The sequence below is a fragment of the Siphateles boraxobius genome, unplaced genomic scaffold (genome assembly GCF_051911475.1).
Source record: "Siphateles boraxobius isolate OS27281-9 unplaced genomic scaffold, OSU_SipBor_1 66, whole genome shotgun sequence".
NCBI lineage: Eukaryota > Metazoa > Chordata > Actinopteri > Cypriniformes > Leuciscidae > Siphateles > Siphateles boraxobius.
Window position 1 is genome coordinate 13,774,500 of NW_027509193.1, and position 21,283 is coordinate 13,795,782.

Sequence of the window (21,283 nt, forward strand, 5' to 3'; positions counted from 1 at the left end):
ATATTAAATAAGTTTATAAGTGAATCCATAATTAAACTCAAAGGTTTTAAAAGCATCCAAATACATTGTTATAAATGAAATGAAGTATGCTAAAAGTAAAAGCTTGTTTTCGGAAGTTAGATGTGCCATGTTTGGACAGAGAAACTGCATAATGCAGTATAGGCTGATTTTTTTTTAGATGTTGCTACACAGGTCTGCCCTGTTTTTGTCTCCTTTTCTCTCTCTTATCCACTCATGTTCTCTCTGCCTCTTCTCTGCCCTTGGTGGTGTCATGTTGGTTGTAGAGGGAATACATTAAATAATCAATGAGAGGAATCTGATTAAGGAGAGTGCTTTTCCAAAAGGGAGGCAGAAGACGGCAGAACAAAATGAAGGCCACTTTGAGCACTACATATACATCACTGAATCAGATAAAATATCACTGAAATGGATAATAGTCTGTTTTGGAGATGTATCATAGATATATCTATTGTAAATTGCAACAAAAAAGTATGCAATATCAATGATGTATGAGATGCATGGATTGGTCACTGCACCACAGTCATATAGCCTGTATACATAAACCACTGCACATCTGTGTTTTCCATCAGAGTCTCGGGGAACAGATGGTTGTGTGTTTGCAGAGAGCAGAACAAACAAGAACAGGAGCTGATGTTTATCTGGATTTTCTCTTTATAATCTGTATGTGAACTTCCTACCAGGACAAACGTGGAGACAAAAATATAGTGAGGCTTGTAGTGTCAGGGAGGATTGTGTGCATGTTTTTCCCCCCTCTTGTATGAATAAAATAAAATTATTGAACATATGGGAAGCGCATATTTTGGTTATTAATCACATGTGTGACTTTCCGAATTACTACACTTAAACATATTAACTGAAGTCAAACATGTAGATTCAAATGCAAATTTACAAAGAAATGAAATGACATTATTTGCATGATTTTCATTATTTCATTATTCCTCTTCCATCATCTTAGTCATCGTCCGCAAAGGTTAACATAATATAACATAACAAAAAATGACTTTGCATTTTCTAAAATAAAACTTGAGGAAGTGCTGTATTCACTGAGCATCAGGCCTGTTTGAAGCAGGACTCTTGAGCCTCTTTAGATCTTTACAGGCTAACAGATCTGTCCAAAAGTGCAGTCCTTGTATTTTGTTAAAGGAATAGTTCATCCAAAAATGACAATTAGCCCATGATTTACTCACCCTTAAGTCATCCTAGATGTACATGACATTCATTATCATAATCATTATTTTGTGAAAGAGTGAAATTTTCCACATTATTCACTGTATATATTCTTATATTCTTAACCCAAGTGATATTTTAATGTGAGAACAAACAGACACTGATAAAGTAAAAGCTTGTACACATCATGAGATCTATATTTCAGTATTAATGTCATGCATGGGATGTGTAATTTCCAGAGTCATATCTTGACAGCAACACATATATGAGTGTTTTTTTTTTTTTGTCAGCACCAGTTTCTTATTGAGACATAACTGAGAGACCAGATGTGATGGAAAATAAAATTGAGCCAATTGGACTTGGACCGCAACTATTGGACTGTAGAAAAAATCCTCTGAAGTTTCCTTGGAAGCCCATGTCCAGATGTCTTATGACCTGGTAACACCCAGTTTTTATACTCCAATAAGGAAATATACCAGGAAGGGCCTATTTAATGAAACAATGCATATCCTATAATGGTACAAACACAATGAACCATATTAGTTTATTTTAAATCAAACACAACTGTTCATATCAACCTGAATTTGAAATAAACAGCAGAGTTGCTCAGTCATGATGTCAATGGTTTACCCAGAAAGTTAATTCAGCGTGGGTTTCCTTAGGGAATTTCAAAAGGGGTTTCTAAAATAGTTTGTGATTTCTGAGTAAAAAAATGACTATGGTTGTTTGTTCTACAATATAAATTATAGACAGTCACAACGGATAAAAATAAAATGACACAAAATAAACTTAAAATAAAAAATAAAATAAAAAATAAACAAAACAAAAAAAATATATTTTATAGAAAAAAATTAAAAAACATAGGCTACACATTCATACATAAATAAAAAATTGCTAGAACCCCATTAGAAATTCCTAAGCTGTAAAAAGCTAATACTATTCCAGGTTGTAGGGCTACAAACGTCTATTTACAAATAGGCCAGTCAAGAACTTTTATTGAAATTTGTTTGCTAAGCCATTGTTTCTGAAATAAACGCCTTTTATTATTCTTTTATTAATATAGTTCCGCTCTGTGATTTGTGTTCACATTTAAACACACTTTGTTATTAAAAAGGGGGTGGAATTGATTAGGGCAGACGTCACGACAGTAGGGTACACTTTTCACATTCACTAAATTAAAAGTTGAGATGACGCAGGCACTGCCAGTAATTCAGATGACTTCCAGGCGCGCTGTTCTGGCAGCGCTCTCTCCCCCCGCCGTGCGGTGCTTCACATCGGCGCGTCACGAGGGAGGACAGAGCTGTCGGAAGAGCCTGTCGAGCCAGGGCAATAAACACAGGCTCTCTCTAGCGCGCAGGCTCTATGACCCGCCTCTTTGCGTCATTCGAGTTCAGGGATTGGACAGAATTCTGATCTCGTTCACGAGAGCGTCAAAGATCTGTCAATCAAAGATAAACTGGAAATGTGCAGCCCGTTTTCACATAGTCCACTTTAGCTTGCGTGTTTGTAGTGACGGAAAAGTTGAAAAAATCTTTTTAAAACGACGTATGGTCTCTTAAACGGTCAGTAAAGTCAGTAACGTGTTGACTACACTTATTTCGGCGGGGGACATTTTCTCAGAAACCTTGAGCGACACAGAGAGGGGTAAGTTGCTTTTTAAGGCAGTGAAGTAACGCGTTTTGACGCGATTCTGTGGATGTTTCTCTGTGAAGATGTGTTCTTCAGTTTCTGTGTCAGATTGTGTTCTGCATTGCTGATTTAGCTCAGGCTGTGCTGGTGTATCGATCACAATCTAAACCGCTAGATTCTGAGAACGGGCTATGCGCTCGTGACGGAAATAATGAACACATTGTTTCATATGAGCCGTTACATGAAGCTAGAAGAATGTTACTGTGACTTGACAAGGCAGTAGTAGTTAGGCTACTTGGAGAACTTAGTTTCACAAACACTGCTTAGTATGTTGCCAAGTCCATAACCGAAACGAAGGGTTTAAAGAAACAAAGTTTCTCGTTTGTTTTGTAACCTGATTGATCCCCCACCTTTTTTGCTGTATATCTTCGTTTCCTCATAAATGCAGATTCTGTCTTATAGCATGGCACGTTTTAGATGCCATGTTGTCAGTGGAGCCCACTCGCCTTGATCTCTTCTTCTCAGAGTCAGCCAGCAAAGCTTTATTTGTGTGCTTCTCAGCATTTACAGTAGTGCTAAAGTGTACTTGTAGGACCAAATAGACAATGCTGAAATTCCATTGGACGAGGTAAATTAAGAAATAGATGAAATAAAGTGAGAAGCCAAGTGTAAAATAAACAGGCCTTAATACTAATCAATGCTTTACTGAAATGATTGTCATAATTTGTAGTAGGCTATCATCTGTAGTAGTAGTAGGCCTAGTTAAATTTCAGAATTAGACACTACAGAGAATAAATAGGGTGACGTAAATTAAGATGCATATAAATCGAAAGCGAAAATAAAAGAGACAAGGTTAAACAAAATACACACACATATATATATATATATATATATATATATATATATATATATATATATATAAAAATATATAACGTATTATTGTTATTATTATTGATAGAGTAGCCTAGAAAACGTCTCTCGATTTCATTTCTCATTATTCTAGCAGTCAGGGGATTAGACCAAATAAAAACAGCTTTTTATCCGGTTCTGGTAGCTTTAATGCTTTAGTATTTCTTCTTTCTATCAGTTGCACTGGTTGGAAGGTTATAATCTTTTCTCACGCGCTGTCTCCGGGGGATTCCCCACCTCTGCGCCATGACGTCACCGCTTCCAGTATATGGCCGAGGGAATCCTCGCGTGCGATGCCATTGTCCATTTTTCTAGTTGGTCACCGCATTTTCGCTTCTGACTTAATTGTTTTTTTTTTTTTACAGAATTTAGCTTTTATTCGCCAAATCAGACCAGTTTCACAAACGAGTACTATGACCGATAAACACGTTAGAAATGATTGATTGCGAGATTTGTTATATATATTAGGCCTATGTTATATATATATATATATATATATGTAAATTATTTTACTTATTATTTTTATATAGGTTCCCTGAAAATGATATATATATATACATATATATATATATATGTAGATTATTTTACTTATTATTTTTATATAGGTTCCCTGAAAATGATATATATATATATATATATATATATATATATATATATATATATATATATATATATATATATATAAATTATTTTACTTATTCTTTTTATATAGGTTATTAACTTAGTATATTACAGTACTCGTGAATGGTTTGGATACAACTTCTTATTTTTTATTATTTCTATGTTCTACAGTTAAAAAGTAACAGTAAAGGCACCACATTTCTAATTATAAATTATTATATAAATATAGTATATATATATTATATATAGTATTATATAAATTAAATTATGGGAATATAGTGACCAAAAATGTAAATCTAATCAAAACTTTATATATTTTAGCTTTTCCAAAGTATGTGCACACACTTTATATTCCCTGAAAATGATAGTTCACCCAAAGATAGAAGATATTTTCAAAAGATAATATTTTGTAGAATGTTGGTAACCAAACAGTTGATGGACCCCATTTATTTCCATTGTATTTCCCCCCCCATCAACTGTTTGGTTACCCATATTCTTCAAAATATCTTATTTTGTGTTCAACAGAAGAAAGAAACTCATACAGGTTTGTAACAGCTTGAAGGTGAGTAAATGATGACAGAATATTCATTTTTGGGTGAACTATTTGGGTATACATTTTCCATGTGTGAAGCGCACCTGATGACTGCTTTCTCTGTACTATCTGACCCAAAAAATTACAAGGTGTTCTTAATTTTATAAAGGTCACAAGAAACATGAATATTCAGTCATATGTGTCAGACAACTTTTGATTGGTTCTTAAAAGTATTACCGTCTGGTAATATGATGGTATCATGTGGTATCACATCACTTCCTCTCTACAAGGGTTGGAGTTTAATGATTTAATTGCAATAATTAGTGCTACATACCTTTATCCTTTGTTTCTTTAGTTGCAATTAATATTGCATAATTGCAATAATTAGTGCTACATACCTTTATCCTTTGCTTCTTTAGCCATGTGTAACTTCCTCTTTTGTTTAAAAAGTTTAATAGCAGGTAACAACACATTGACATTCCCAGAATTGACACCTCGCCATTGATGTTTATTGAAATAACCATGTTTCTTATTCGTTTACCTTATCAGTTATGTACATTAGGGTTTTATGTAACATCTTATGTTGATAAAGTAATGTTTTTATTGCATTATTTTAGTGTCATATCATCATGTGTATTATGTTGTTTTGTGTTTGTGTGCTGCACCTTCTATATGCTAGTACTTACTGCAGCTTGTGGAAAAGCTACTTGTGATGAACTTGGTAACTTGGAACTTGGATCTTTATCTCTTGTGTTTGTCAGCATTATAAAGGGAAAAATAATCAGATTTTAGTCATTTTAATTGAAATTTTAGTAAATAAAAAGTTATATTCACCGTTAAGGTAATGTATACAGCTGATGAAACATGCAGGTCTTTTTAACTGTAAATTTTAGGTCAATATGTTATATTTCTGTTATAATAATCCTAAATTATCATAATGTGAGTGTACAAGTCTGTGTCAGTTCTAATAAGTCAAGATGAGTAGATATCATCATCACCCTTGCTTTGTCAGGCATCTCGTCTTCTCGTGTCTCTAATCCGCTTCAGAGAAGGGCGTTGAGTTCATATTCCAGGGACTCAGACCACAATAATAAACAACTTGTATGCACATCTTGTTTTTTTCTGGGTCCCTAATGACTCACACCATTATCACTGAGTGATCTGATCTAATGAAGGCCATTTTTGTACCTTTTGCTGGTAGTGGAATGTCATATTATTTAGTTATACTATTTTGTATAGCTTTAGCTAAATAAATTAAGCATTTTTTTACTTTATTTTTTATTTATTTCTTATTTGCACCCACATACCCCAAAACAAGTTCTGCATCTGCTCTTTGCCATAGTGCTTCCAGCATCTGTATTAGGCTATTTGGTCATACTGTATGTATCGGGGTGATGTGAGGATTTGATCCTGATCCATTAGCATAACATATCTTCCAGGCATTATTGTATTCCTAGTCTTCCAGTAGGAAAGATGAAAGGGAAACTTAATTTCATTGGCATCACATTTGTTGTCACATTAGCAAAAATCAGCGTGACAGACTCTAAACTAACTCTGGGGAAACTGTGGTTGAAGACAAACCTTCACAGTTGAAAATATGTGGGTGGGGAGGTTATTGATTCATAGCAGTTATTGTTGGAACCATTGAGAGGTCTGTCAGGCACAGCAGTTGTTTGTTCAACCTTTGAAGCTTATTCCATCAAGAAGGAAATGGTCCTTAAGAAAAACATGGAAGTCAGCCATACTTGCTTTAATAACCCTCCAGATTGACTCCATATATCTTAATTTGCATATGCCACCTTTTGTTTGTTGGCAAATTTATATTAGGCTTGTGTTTCTAATGGTACTCTTAATTTTGTGTTGCACTGGTCAATATGATAGAATTGTAGAAATGTACTATTTGCAGTCAATCATGATTCATTTAACACTCAAAAGTGTCCTATAATTAGGGTGTTAATTATAGATTCTTTAATAAAATAACGTGTGAAACTTTTTAATGCAGAAAGCTTTCTGAGTGCAACTATAGATGTGTAAATGTGAGAGTGTCTCTCTTAATGTGATGGATGTTCTCTCAGTCCGTTAATTAGCATAGGGGTGTTATTATTGATAGGAATATGTTAATAAGCTGAGAAGTTTCAACCATTCCAACTGGTCAGCACTCAGCAGCATGTCAACCTGGCTGTTCAGCTGCCCTCATTAACTTTTATAGCTTTGGTTGGTTTGTGCCAAATAAACAGAATTGTGTCTGCTACAAGAAGACCAAGTGCAAGTTATTTCCAGTTTGTCAGTGTTTCTTTGTTTTACATATACTAAATATACACAGAGGATTTTTTTGCACCGATGCCAAACTGTTGGGTTTTCAGGTTTTAATATTTCCAAAGGCTATCATTGTTAAAAACGATACAATTAATATTTATTAGAATTTTGTAAAGGAAAACTTGTACTGCAGACAATATCTTTGAGAGAGATTTGAGACTTTCTCAGTTGAGTTCTGTCATTTCTATGAATTTCCTCCTCCTCCTCTTTTTTTTTTGTTCTTTTAGTTGGATCTAACTGACCTTTTTTGTGATGTTTAAGAACAGTCAGATCTTTTTTTGTGCAAACTCTTGATTTAAAGAGGCTCATAGGCCTGTGTTAAAATGCCTTACTGCAAAAGTGGCCATTATCATTTTGACTTGATGTAAGATGAAAGTCAGAATATGATGACATGTTTTTGCCACCTCAAAAGTGTGTGATGCATACTTCCTTCTCATTGTGATAATTATAATTCAGGCTCCATGTTTCAGTTGCTATGGCACAGGTTTGCAGTCTTACACTTATGTGAAACCCCTGTTAGTTTCATTGAAATGTAGGCAGCAGCTGTCAGCTTTTCCTGATATTACTTATTTATGTCTTGAGCTTGCTTTTAACCAGACTGTCTGGAGACCCGATTGACTCATGCTTAAGAGACTCAAAGGTTGTGTTCATACTACGGATTCTCCGATCAGGATTCTTGCAGCCGATACCGATTGCCGATTTCTTGTCATGGTGATTTCTTGCCGATTTCTTGTCATCGGCTGATCCCGATAAGACAAAGATAAATACAAACAAAATGGAGCAGTCTGATGCAGCCCACAAGGTTTAATTAAATATTGTCCGATAGTAAAATTTGGAGGACAAAATAAACATTTAATCACCGAAAATAGAGAAGTCTGATGTAACTTAAACCTTGTCCTATAACAAATCTGAGCAGATTTTAACACAATTTAAAAAACCGAACAAAAAGCCGAACACAATTAATTAAAAATAAATAAATAAATAATTTAAACTCCTAAAAGAACAAATTGGAGTAGTTTGTTGCTACTCATTAGAAGGGATAGGCATTTCAAGCAAAAAATAATATTCGAAGATCTGGGTAGGCTATTATTCGATTATTATTCGAAAATCGCACCCCTCCCCCGTATGCACGCACACATGCATGTATAGGCCTAGGCCACACACATGAGAAAAGCAGAGTGGTATGACGTTTAAATATAACTTAAAAACATAAATGTGCGTTTCATATTTATGTTTTCTATAATATAATGTTCTTTTTTTAATTTCATCTATGTTGATTATATGACAAAGGAACCGCATGAGATGGGTAAGTTATTTGGAGTGGGTCAGACATTATTTTGACCACTTAATCAAGTTTTGTTTTGTAGAAAGTCATTCTTTAAAATGAATTTAGTTTTGTAAAAATTTTATCTTAATTTCAATCAATGTTTCATCAACCAATTGCCTGGATTTAATAAATAAGAAGCGAAATATAGCAGACAATATAATAGGATACGGAGGCGCCCGCTCAGCGTATAAGATACTTGCCTCACAGACCTGAGAGCGTATAGAAAGCTTGAAATGTCTACTTAAAAAAAAAAAAATTATTCAAATCGATAAGAAATGGGGTACTCTCTCTGCTTATGTAGGCTAATCCGTATGAAGTGTGCATTTCTCTCTATAGGCGCGTTCACTACATGCGAAGATGGCGTCAACATCGCCAACTGTATCTTTGCAGCCAGAAAACGCTAGTTTATTAATAAACAATTAAAATGTATCATGCTGCATAATCATTACTTTTGCCGGTTCTTTGTGGCAAGCTTTATGCATGCGCTTCATATGCAGAACATAGGCAATACATTATGATGACGCTCATTATGGTTTAGTATTTTCTCCCATATATATTTATGTAATTAAATTAATCTAAATATGCGATTAGACTAATGGCTTAAATTAACTACTACTAGTCGACTAGAAAAAAAACTTTAGTCGTGCACGGGCAGCCCTACTTATTTCACATATTTCCAAACCAGCATGTCACTGCGGGCGTTCTGAGCGAGCAGCGCTGTGTGGACTGAGCGAGCGAAGCATAGGCAACTCTTCAGAAAGGCGATGTCTCTGGAGGACAATTCTCCTCCACGTGAGATTCCTTTGAAACATACACGGCAAATAGCTCATTTATTTCATTGTTTCTCGACACATCATAGTAATTCCACACCGGATGACATGACTGCCAAATCATTTAAGTCCCCACGCATCATGTTGGCCTACTTCCTTACGTTTCGACGTCATCAAATTGTGATCGGTTTGTGAGATCGGCCAAGTTTAGTTGAGTACCGATCGAGTCATAAAATTTGATTATCGGCCGAAGCCGATCGATCGGAGCATCCCTAGTTCATACTGCAGCAGATAAACTTTTTTTTAAACCTAATGTCTATGCAGTGCCAAGTCAGGCACAGGTCACATCCTGGATGGTGAAATATGACTAATTAGGTAGATGTTAGATTCCATCAGCTGTTTTACAAACTAACTAAAAAAGATTACATTTGTTTTGTTACTAATTGGTTATTTATTTTGGGATAATTTAAAGATTTGGACCATATTGCAAATAGTCCAAATGACTGACCACATAATTGCAGGCTTAAGTTTCATACTGCTTTCATTTTTCAGATTACTTACATATACCATGCACAGTTGTAATGAACCAGGAACTTTCTACAGATTTCCTTATGATTTTAGTTTATGATTTCTTCATACTTTGACATATTATATGTCTTTCATCATGTTTATGATCCTGGGATCCATTCCAACTTAGCCAGTAAACATGATCCTGTTTCCAACAGAAGTGATAAACAACTGCAAGGATGGTCTGAATGAGAGTGTTTTGGGCCAGTTGACTGAACAATCACTTTCATTGATCTGGTACAACCTTTTTTTCTATGCCTTGCAAACTTAAAAACGTTTGGTTTTCTGTTTTGTATTCTACAATGCTGTTGCAAATTCTGCTGATTTGGCACCAAGATAATGTTATCTAACTGGCTAACAGACAAGATTTTGTCGAAATTGCAAAAAGACTCGATCGTGATGTATATTTAGCCAAGATAAATTACATTGCCAAAAATAAACAATGATCATTTTTATTCTGGTGGAGCCAGTAAACTTGTTGGCAGGGCAACGTTTAAATTAAATGCAATAAACTTAACGCAGTACAGCAGCTTTTATATAGATGTCGCAAAGTTCCAACTTCAGTAGATTTCATGACTATGGATATTTGCTAAAATGCTGTGTGTTCAAACCTTGTAAGGGGTGCTACAGTATATTCTAATGAGGAAGGCACCTAAACTTAGGTTAAGCCCAAAGTATACTGTTTGTTAAAGGAGATCTATTATGCTCCTTTTTACAAGATCCCGGTGTCTCCAGAATGTGTTTCAGCTCAAAATACCCTACAGATTATTTATTATAGCATGCCCTAAATGCCCCTATATAGTGCATCAGATTAGTAAAAAAATCGTTCTCTCTGGTATACAAGGATGAAATTTGGCACAGATACTCTCTAAGGGCCACTATTTTGGAAAAAGGCATTTGCCAAAATTCAATATTGCTGCCATTTTTCAAGATGGCCGCCATTGCTATTCAATGCTTATTATATCAATTATTCAAACAGTGATCCAAGCAGAACATTTGATACAAATACTCTCTAAAGGACATGTTCATGGAAAAATATGCTTGTTCCTCAAAAATTCTAGATGGCTGCCATTTTTAAAGATGGCCACCGTTCCTGTCGAATATTAATTATTTCAATTGTTCAAATGGTGATGCAAGCATAAAATTCAGCAGAAATAAGGTATGTGCCACTTTTGGAAAAAGGTATGTGCCACTCAAAAATTATGGTGCCATCATCAGGATGGTGACCATTTTCAAAATGGCCACCATTTCTGTCAAATTGTCATAATGTCTGCTTTGTCTGCCTCCTCTTCTTTGACCTGTCCGGCTTAGTTAAACTTGCCAGGGATATAAATTCCCTGCCGGCATAGCTCTCAGGTTCATTGGAGTACACAAGCCTCTCCACCATGGCAAGGTGCATTCCACAGAGAGGAAGGGCCACTGTTAGAAAAAGGAAGTGGCCAGTAAAAATTCAGGATGGAAACCATTTTTGAAGATGGCTGCCATTCCTCTCCTATGTTCATTGCCACGGTTTCCAAAAATTGATGTAAGGATTCAAGAGAAATGTTGAATTTTTTGGGTGGCCAACGTCTTTTTTACAAAAAGTGACCCTTAAAGAGTATCTTTGCCACATTTCATGCTTGTATAACAATTTGAACGATTCTCTTGAAATATGCTATTAATCTGCTGCACTAATATGGGTGGGAGCAAAAACATGCTGTTGGTAACCAACATCACTCGTGTTACTGAAATGTGTTGATGTGCTGGCCTTTGCAAATAAACATTCCACTCTTAGTTCAAGTCTCTTATCAATACAGGAAACATACAGAGTTTAAAAAGTCCATCACCTGACTGTATTGCACATAATAAATGTACATTTATGAATTTTTTAGCATTTTTTGGTTCAAAGTAACAACAGATCTGGGTCTCTGTCACCCCTTTTCCACCAAAAAAGAACTGGTTCGGAACTGGTGCTGGTTCAAAGTTGGTTCGGAGTTGGTTCAACTTGCGAACCTTCTCAGAACCGGTTTGTTTTTCCACTGACTAGAGCGCCCAGCGAACGACGTCGTTACGTCACTGTGTACGTCGCTATACGTCTTAGCTAGAAACGCTTGCAGGTACAACATTACTTTGGGATTATCTCTAACTCGTGTACCAAGAAGGCTTTAAAAACAATTGAAATATGTAAGTCTTTTAATATTTTCCGTTGATATGTAATCTTTTCTGATTGGTTATGTACCCCTGTCTTGTGTCTTTTTTTTTTCTTTCCGTTTATTTGTTCTATATTGTGATTGTTTTGTTCTTTGCTTACATAATGTTTAAAAAAAAAAAAAACTAGAAACGCTTGCGCCAACTTCAAGCATAACAATTAAAATGGCGGACTACATCGTGTTTCTGCAAATGTTTCTCCTGGCTTTGCGGTCAGAAAAGAGGTTTAGGACACATCTAAACCCGCCCCCAGCCCCCGACGTAACCATGACGTGGTAAAAGAACGGTTCTCTGGTTCTAGTCCAGCAAAGAGTTGGTGCCGCTTTAGAACCAGTTTTCCTGGCCGAGAACCGGTTCTTTGGCTGTCGAAACGCAAAGAACTGGTTCGCGAGTAGGCACCGGCTCCGAACCGGCTCTCAAAATGCTTTGGTGGAAAAGGGGTATGTGAATACAGTCAGAGCCAATGGTAACTAACTACATTAGCTGTACAACGTGTTAACAAGCACATTCAGAAAGGCTGGATATGACGTTGAATCACAAACAGTCGGTACGGATCCATCTTTGAGAAGCAACTTCTGTGCAAATCAAGTGTTGATCTGATCCTCGTTTGCAAAGCTGTCTGGCGTCCAAATTATACAAAATCGCACAAACAAATATGAATTGGAATTACATTTATATTTAAATAGGTCCCCTTTTAATTTCATCACCAGCCTTGAATGCGCATATGCCTCAAATTGTTTTTGAACTGAATGTGTTGTAGGAGGCAGGTAGGAGGTGAGAGACATTGTTAAAGACAGAGATCGAATGACAGCTCGCTCCTTCTTCAACCTCCACGGAAATGGAAAAGAGGCTAAGTTCAAAGCCAGTTCTGGGTCTTTTAATATTGTCTGAATGTTGGCCTCATCTGGTAGTTACATCATTTGATTTCCAAAATGCTATTACGTTATAATAAACAAGTGGCTAATTCATTCAGTATAAAGTCCTGCAGTACTGGCATATATCTGTAGCATCACCCTAGTTCCCTTGACAAAAAAACAATAGGATTTTTCCATTGGCTTTTGGATAATTGCAGAAAATAAGCTCTGTGACCTGACCACCAAAAGTTTATGATTCCTGCTTGTTTTGTTCCTCATGATGTTCTTTACAATTGAACACAACATTTATGTATTTTGAAGCTTAAATACGATCACCAGAATTTAAAAGCTACGTGTTGGCTATAAACTAACTACACCACGATCGCATGACTGGCTTCACTCTCTCTTAATTCTATTAAACCCTGGTGCATTTGGTCTCATGTTATGTCATTGCAAACGTGCATGGCGCATGAAAAAAACAAACAAAAAAACAGATCGCTGGTCAATATATTGTTTTTTTTAAATTCATTTGGTTCTAATATCCACAGCAGATTGACGCAGAAACACTTGCATCTGTAGGCTATGTGCGTCACATGAATGGGGCTTTCTGCTGCTTGCAAACGGACTCTTTTGAGGAGACCACTGATTGTGAGCCATACATTTGCAGCTAGTGATTGCACTCAGTATGCGCGATTGACGCTCACTCTTGCTTGTATCCAAGGTCAATCATCACCACTGTCATCCCTTACATGTGTTTTGTTGAACTAATGACGTTGTCATCAGCTTAAATGTCTACCTCATTTTACTTTCTGAACAAGGGCTCACCCGAGTCTGAGATTCTTTTACATTCACGTGAATCGCGCCTCAGTTCCAGTGCAACCAAACTCAGACCACCTCATTCAGGTAATCTCAGGTTCGGTACCCTGGTGCACTCATGGGTCTACTCTGCATTAAGCCAGGGACACACCAAGCCGACAATCATCTGTTCGGCAATGTCGGGCCGTTTTTAAGCGTCGTCTGACTTGTTTTTTTCGGTGTGTTCCACACCATTGGCTCCAGTCGGACGGCGTTGGGGTGTGTTTTGGTCTGATTCAGCATCGGGCCATCGGTGAGAGAGAGAACTCTGATTGGCTGTTCAGCTTAGTGAATGAGAATAATATCAAAACAGCGTTTCAAGTCTAGATGGCACAGGTGGAAGGCTGTTCTAATTGGAATAAAGAACGTGATCAGCATGATTGATATTCAAAACTAAGCACATGCTGCTTTGTTTATGGTGGGTTTGTGTATCTGCAGCGTCAGTTTCAATTTTTGAATGACGAATATAGGTGAATATATCTGCAGACATGTGATTTATCTACTTTACAAGCAGGCGCAGAACGCGTGTGCTAGCTAGCTGACTGTAGTTTTTTTTCAGTGTGTTCAAGGGCAGCTTTCTTGCCCCAACTGCGAAGCGACAACAGTCGGCTTTCATCACCGCTAGATCTTTGGTGGTTTGGTGTGTGCCTACCTACAGCTTGCACATTACCAATTTTTCATGCAAACCGTGCCCTTGTTTCGTACTAAACTCCCTATATGAAAGCAACCTTAATGTCCCCAGCAACCTCTATAGTCCCATTTAGCCCCTTGATAGCAACCACGTTGTTCGAGAAATGTAAAAGCTTTGGTAAAATCCTATGGGGGTATTACTGATGTATATTATGTTGTAGAAAGCATGAAAACATCTTGAGATTGTGTTCACCACAGAGCTTATTCCATGCGTCTAACCAAAATCCTGCGTCTAAAAAACCTGATGGAACCAGAAATGCTATAGTGGTAACTAGTTTTGGGGTTTTGGCTGATTGAAAAATTTCATCCCTGTAGCACTTAAAAGACTAAACACTAGGGTTGCTCGATTAAGGCAAAAATAATAATCATGATTATTTTGGCCAGTATTGTAATCACAATTAACTTAGTGGCTCATATAACCAAAACTTTATATGAGTAATTTATTTAACGATAGCAATATCAATTTGCTGAAAATGCTATCAGAATATTAGGCTAACTAATGTAATTAAACAGTCAGTAATATAATAAACAATAACAAAAACAATAGAAATAGACACAAATGAAACAAACAGTGCTTTAAGTTTTTCATTCAAGTTTGTAAGTATTTGGCTAACAGCCTTCCACAGATATTTAATAAACAAATGGAAAATAAAACATAACATATCTTCACTATAAGAATTAAACTTGCTACAAAAGTCATTTAGTTAAGAGCAGTGAGAGATTTTCTTTTGATTAACATTGAAACAGATAGCAGCAGGTATATTCGGCCGCTATCACTTAAAGACCTAATGCACAGATCCAATATACTGATGCAAAATTCTATTTTCTTCCAACTGTTTATTCACTAAGGACATAAATGACTGGGTTTACGTGAATTATCAAGCTCGGCATTTTGACATATGTTTGTGTAGGGCTGGGTAGCGAGTTCGATACTTTTTAGGTACCGACCGAATTGCCTCGATACTACCGAGTATCGAAACATGTCTTGTTTTTCGGTACCAAATTTCAGTACCTAAGTGGTTAACCTCGTCAACGTCAGTGAAACAATAAGCATGCAGCATGATTGGCTGTGGCGGAAAAACACTAGTTTACGCGGTTGCCCAGAGACGTGAGAGAGAGAGAGAGAGAGACAGAGAGAGAGAGACAGAGAGAGAGAGACAGAGAGAGAGAGAGACAGAGAGAGAGAGAGACAGAGAGAGAGAGAGACAGAGAGAGAGAGAGACAGAGAGAGAGAGACAGAGACAGAGACAGAGACAGAGACAGAGACAGAGAGAATGTAAATTATCAAAAGTGTACCTACCCAAGTACCAGACTCAATGCAATATTTTCGACAAGATAACTGCCAAGACCGGCAACAAGGTAAATCTGATAAGGCACTTAAAAGCGCATAGAATACACATGAGAGTAGAAAGTTTATCCGTCTTTGACTGCAAGAACTGCAAGCGCGTCACAAATGAACCGAGCTCAGCGTATAGGATACTTGCCTCACAGACATGAGAAATAGGCCTATAGATGGTCAAAATATGTCTACTTTTAAACGAAACAATTAGAAATAAATATTTTATTATGTAATCTGTGTAGGCGCGTGTCCGCGCGTTTACTACTGCAGGAATGACGAGTCAGCATCGCCATATTCATTTTTGCAGCCAAGACACTCAGTAAACACTTGTTTATTAATAAACAATTCAAATATCTCCTTGCTATTGTTTCCCGACATATCCATAATCATTATGCTACTTTTCCCAGTGCTTTGCGGCAAGCTTTGTGTGCTGAGCGCGAGGCATATATCTCGCACTCCAGTAGCCTATATTTAATTCAATTCACATTTATTTGTATAGCATTTTTCACAATACATATCGTTTCAAAGCAGATTTACAGAAAATACATGTCTAAATTATAATTTAGAATGATCCATTTCAGATGCATTTCAATTAATCTTCATTCAGTTTCATTGTTAAACAATGCATTAAGTTAAGGCAGAATTGATGAGCTCATTGAAGTAAAGAATACATGTTATTAAATGATTAGGAAACATAGAAAATTTTAGCATTGGTGCTTTTTACAGACTGAAAATATGAGTGTAAAAAAGTCAACAAACAGAAAAAAAATAAAATATTTAGGTAATGTTACATTGTTAAAATTGGTATCGAAAAAGGTATCGTTCAGGAACCGGTATCGAAGTCAAGGTATCGGTATCAAAAATTTTGTCAATATACCCAGCCCTATGTTTGTGTGTATGTGCGCCCCAGAAGCTCGGAAGTTAATTTTGCTCCGTGTTCCGCTCCGTTATAGAGGGCGCACAGAAAACAGCCTGAGGAACAGCGCGAGTTCCCTTTTGTGCTTTTAATAACTCTTTTGAAATCAAGCACGTCCCATTTTACTAAACGTTACATGAGTTTACTGATTTGCACGTTAAGTTTGGAATTTTAAGAAGGAGCCAAAGTGCACTGCTGATAAAGGAAAGAAACGGAATGGGAAACAATAGTCGTTTTATCTGGATTGTTGTACTTATTGTTGTACTTATGGATTGTTGTCGTAATGGTTGAAAGCCAAAATCAAAATCGAAACTCAATTTCGCTTAATCGCACAGCCCTACTAAATACTCACAAAATCTGCACGTGTAGCCAAATTTGCCAGTAAGGTCGACCAGGAAGTTTTTTGACACAACAGGAAGTTGTTTTCTATAGATATGAAAATTCACTTGAATACAACTTTACACCTCAAGAAGACCCCAGGCTTTTGATCTCCACAGTTGGACTTTAGTGTACCTTTTGTGGTTTCAGGTTGTTTGCATACACTCTCGTTTATGGTAACTCATTTGAGAGCTGAAATATAAACTTCCTCCAAACTTTACTGCTCCCATTTCTGAGCCTATTCTTCTCCTTCAGCTCTCCGCCGGGGCTGCTGGATCCGTCTGACAAAACTTTTTACAACCTCAAACGCTTGCTAATCTTCAGCTCACTGTGACTCATCCTCTGTGTCTATGACATTTTCTTTTTGCACTTTGAGCCACAAAACCAACATCATTGAAGCTCACTCTAGCTCTGAGAAAAGCATCTAGTTACTCAGCACATCAAGGAAGGAAGGCTGACCAAAATTGAGCACCATGGTATTGTTTTGAGCCTCTCCCAGGTTGCGCAAGTAATCAGCTGACATTTAGGTTGCAGTGTGAGAGCTGATGCAGGAAGTAAGAGCATTGTGAATGTGCACTTATCTTAAGTCTTCTGACTGCTATGTGTTTTTCAGGAGATGATTTGGGTCATCATCATTATTATTCCTGGGAATTTTACTTATTATGGTTCTTGGGAGCATTGTGTAGCTGTAAAGTAAGAACGGATCATTTGAACATGAAGACTGTCATTTCAGTTCTTTAGCGGCTGTGATTAATAGTATTTTTTATTAAAAGTTCATTTGATTTTTTAGGGTCTAAATGAAAAGTTTGTAATATACTTTAATTAAAAATTTTCGTTAGTATTATAAGAAAACACTATTTTTACCTGGTCAAAAACAGCTCTGTTTTCAGCACGCCATATGCCTTTAAATGATAACGAGCTTCGCTCACTCCACCCCTTTGTTCTGCGGGCGTTCATAACAGCGTTATGACCACACCGCACGTGGAGTGTTTCCTTGACAACAGTTGAGGGTATAGGAAAAAAATGGCAGCGGGAGTCTCTGAGGAGGACACATCTGTGCAACCGTATCAGTTTGAACCGGAGTCGGAACAAGATGACGGGCCGAAGAAGTTCGACAATTAAGGCTCGAACATGACGTTTCTGAATGGTTGGTTATTATATTGTCACTTTGATCTATCTTTGTGTACTGGTAGGGTAGAGTAACTTAGTGAGATGTACGAATGCTATGTGTTTACTGATGTAAGTTATACGTACTCAGTTTGTAATAACACAATAACCATAACGCGTTGTTCATTATAAACGTGGGATTATGAATTATATTGAGAACGTCGTAGCCTACATAGAAAACATGCCGTATGTACCCTGAGTGTAAACCTTAGCCGCATTCACCGTGAAGCGATTTGCAAATATTAATATAAAGGTTAATAAAATTTTACACTTACTTTTTCTGGAGGTTCAGCAGGGAGACATGAATAGTTGGTAACGATTCTTTTTTCAGGAGTAGTTTCTTATTAAAATCAGCTTTATAAGTTACTTCCTTTGTTAATAAAGCAGTCTGGTGAGAAAAGATTTAGGAATCGCGCAAACATGAAAGCATTGACGTTGCTCGTGGGGAATATTCCCTTCGAAAACAAAACTCAGCCACTGTGTCTTCACCGGTTCGGATTTAGGAACATCGAAATTACTGCTGTGTTCGTTATTACACCCAAGAACAGAACACCACAATCGCTTAGACGCCATTCTGCTCCAGCATATCAACAATGACGGACTATGATGACTGACAGCTCGCTCAGGGCAGGGATCAGTTGAAACGCTGCTGTCAATCAACAATCGTGGGAGGGGCGTACGATTTAGTGACGTCACAAAATCGAACGGCTCTGTTCGAGGCAGGGGAAAACATATAAGGAGATTAAAACAAAAACACTGGATAGATTTTTATCATTATATGATGGTTGTGTACAGGCACTGCCAACACACATTTCAGTACAATCAACTTGAAAAAGTGCATGTACCATTATATGACCCCTTTAAAGTTCTTGAAAATATGATCCAAGATGATGTGTATCATTTAATATGCAGCAGTCTTCCTGAAAAACACTGATGCCTTTTTGTGATGAACCACTATATATATATATATATATATATATATATATATATATATATATATATATATATATATATAATATAATATAATATTTTTTTTTCTAATACAAGTTGAATATTATACAGTAATAATGTAACTATATAAATGAATAAACACTTTTGCTGGACAATGGTGGCATATAATACAAAACATTAATATTTAATACATATTTTTATATAGCACCACTCAAAGACGCTTTCAATACTGTTATTTTAAAAGTAATTTTAGAAATTTTTACAACCTAAGTTAACTAACTAGATAAAATAAATTAGGTGACAAATCAGCAGACTTTGCAATAACAGTGAATAAATACAGCACAGGAATCCAAATGTTTGAGTAGTGGTCGACCGATATATCGCCAAGGCTGATATATTGGCCGATATTTGGCATTTTTAAAATATCGGCATCGGCCGATACGTTTTTCTGATTGGCAAGGAGTTGGAAGCGGGACTTTTTTGACGGCGCTCCAGACTTATATTTTGACGGGTGGCGCTCAGCGCCTGAGAAGAGAATGGCAGCGCCTGATCACACAGCGCTCTCACATTCTCCGTCTTCGTTAGTTTACGATCTCTGTCAGTCATATCTAACTAAAAATTTGTTAGACAGAACTGGTAAACAAAGAAAGTAGATGGTATGTGAAAAAGTAAAGCCTTGCTTTTATATTATTTGTAACAGAAAAGGCAAACAATCAGGCTAAAATACTTTCTCATTTACCGTCAACATTCAACAAATGCGCATCTACATAATTTAAACAAATCTCTGAATATCTAATAAACATTTAATTTCACAAACCTTGCAGATTTAATCGAATCCAGCTGTGATATCTTGTGAAGTGTGCATTTGTAGCATTCTGCATAAACGAGTTACTGCGAGTGGCGGTCGGTCTGTGAGAAGTGAGTGAATGCGAACAGAAGATCAGCTTCACAGGAGACGCGATGGAGAAACTTTAAATCCTTAATTTTAAAATATGCTGTAGGCTACTATATCCAGTTGCCCACTGTCATATATCGTTTTCACTGTGCTGTATGTAAAATTAGCGTTACCTTTTCTTTATTTCAAAAAATATGATTACCAGTGCGCACGAAATTAGCAGATTACTGAGTGCCCTGTTACAGTGTTTATTTCCTTTTTATTCACGTATTCATGTATTTTTAAACAATTACTTTGTGAAAAATACTGTAATAGGATTGCAGATTCAAGAAGTTGCCATCTAAAGTGTAAGCATGTTTATTTTAAATATTTGTTTTCTAATTTATTAAATATTGCTTAAAATGCATAAAAATGAATGTACAGTATGAATGAATGCTAAATTTTTAGTGGCAACTCAAACTTACCTGAAAAAACAAGTGACAACTGGGCCTAAACACTCCATCTTCATTCTTCATCTGATGTTCATGCACTTAAATCCAGACAAAGATTTCCAGTTTTGTCTTTTGTCTAACCAGCGTGTACTAAATGAGGCGTCACATTGTTAATTGGTCTCTGTTCAATGCTGCATTTGTGCATTCCTATCTATGGTTCCAAGTCCAACCCTCCACCTCATACTTTTATAGTTTCACCAGTCATAAATGAAACAGTTAACCTAGAGAAGGTAAAGCATATATGAGACTATCCAGCCAAAATAAACTATTTATAAAGAACTACAGGTCCTTCTAAAAAAATTAGCATATTATGATAAAGTTCATTATTTTCCATAATGTAATGATAAAATTAAACTTTCATATAAAGTCATAAAAAGGGTCTCTAAACGAGCTATTAACCTAATCATCTGAATCAACTAATTAACTCTAAACACCTGCAAAAGATTCCTGAGGCTTTTAAAAACTCCCAGCCTGTTTCATTACTGAAAACCGCAATCATGGGTAAGACTGCCGACCTGACTGCTGTCCAGAAGGCCATCATTGACACCCTCAAGCAAGAGGGTAAGACACAGAAAGAAATTTCTGAACAAATAGGCTGTTCCCAGAGTGCTGTATCAAGGCACCTCAGTGGGAAGTCTGTGGGAAGGAAAAAGTGTGGCAAAAAACGCTGCACAACGAGAAGAGGTGACCGGACCCTGAGG

At 36.6% G+C, this 21,283-nt stretch overlaps 1 protein-coding gene across 3 annotated transcripts in view; it reads left to right on the top strand.

Annotated features, from left to right (window-relative positions):
- Positions 1-2,587: 2,587 nt before the first annotated feature.
- Positions 2,588-21,283, top strand: part of stat3 (signal transducer and activator of transcription 3 (acute-phase response factor)) — a 41,820-nt gene continuing 23,124 nt past the window's right edge. Inside the window, exon 1 of one of the 3 annotated variants that reach the window (XM_077212387.1) lies at positions 2,588-2,832. The gene's annotated coding sequence lies outside the window, so the exon portion shown is untranslated. The remainder of the gene's footprint in view (positions 2,833-21,283) is intronic. The other 2 variants (XM_077212389.1, XM_077212390.1) reach the window with 2 other exon arrangements.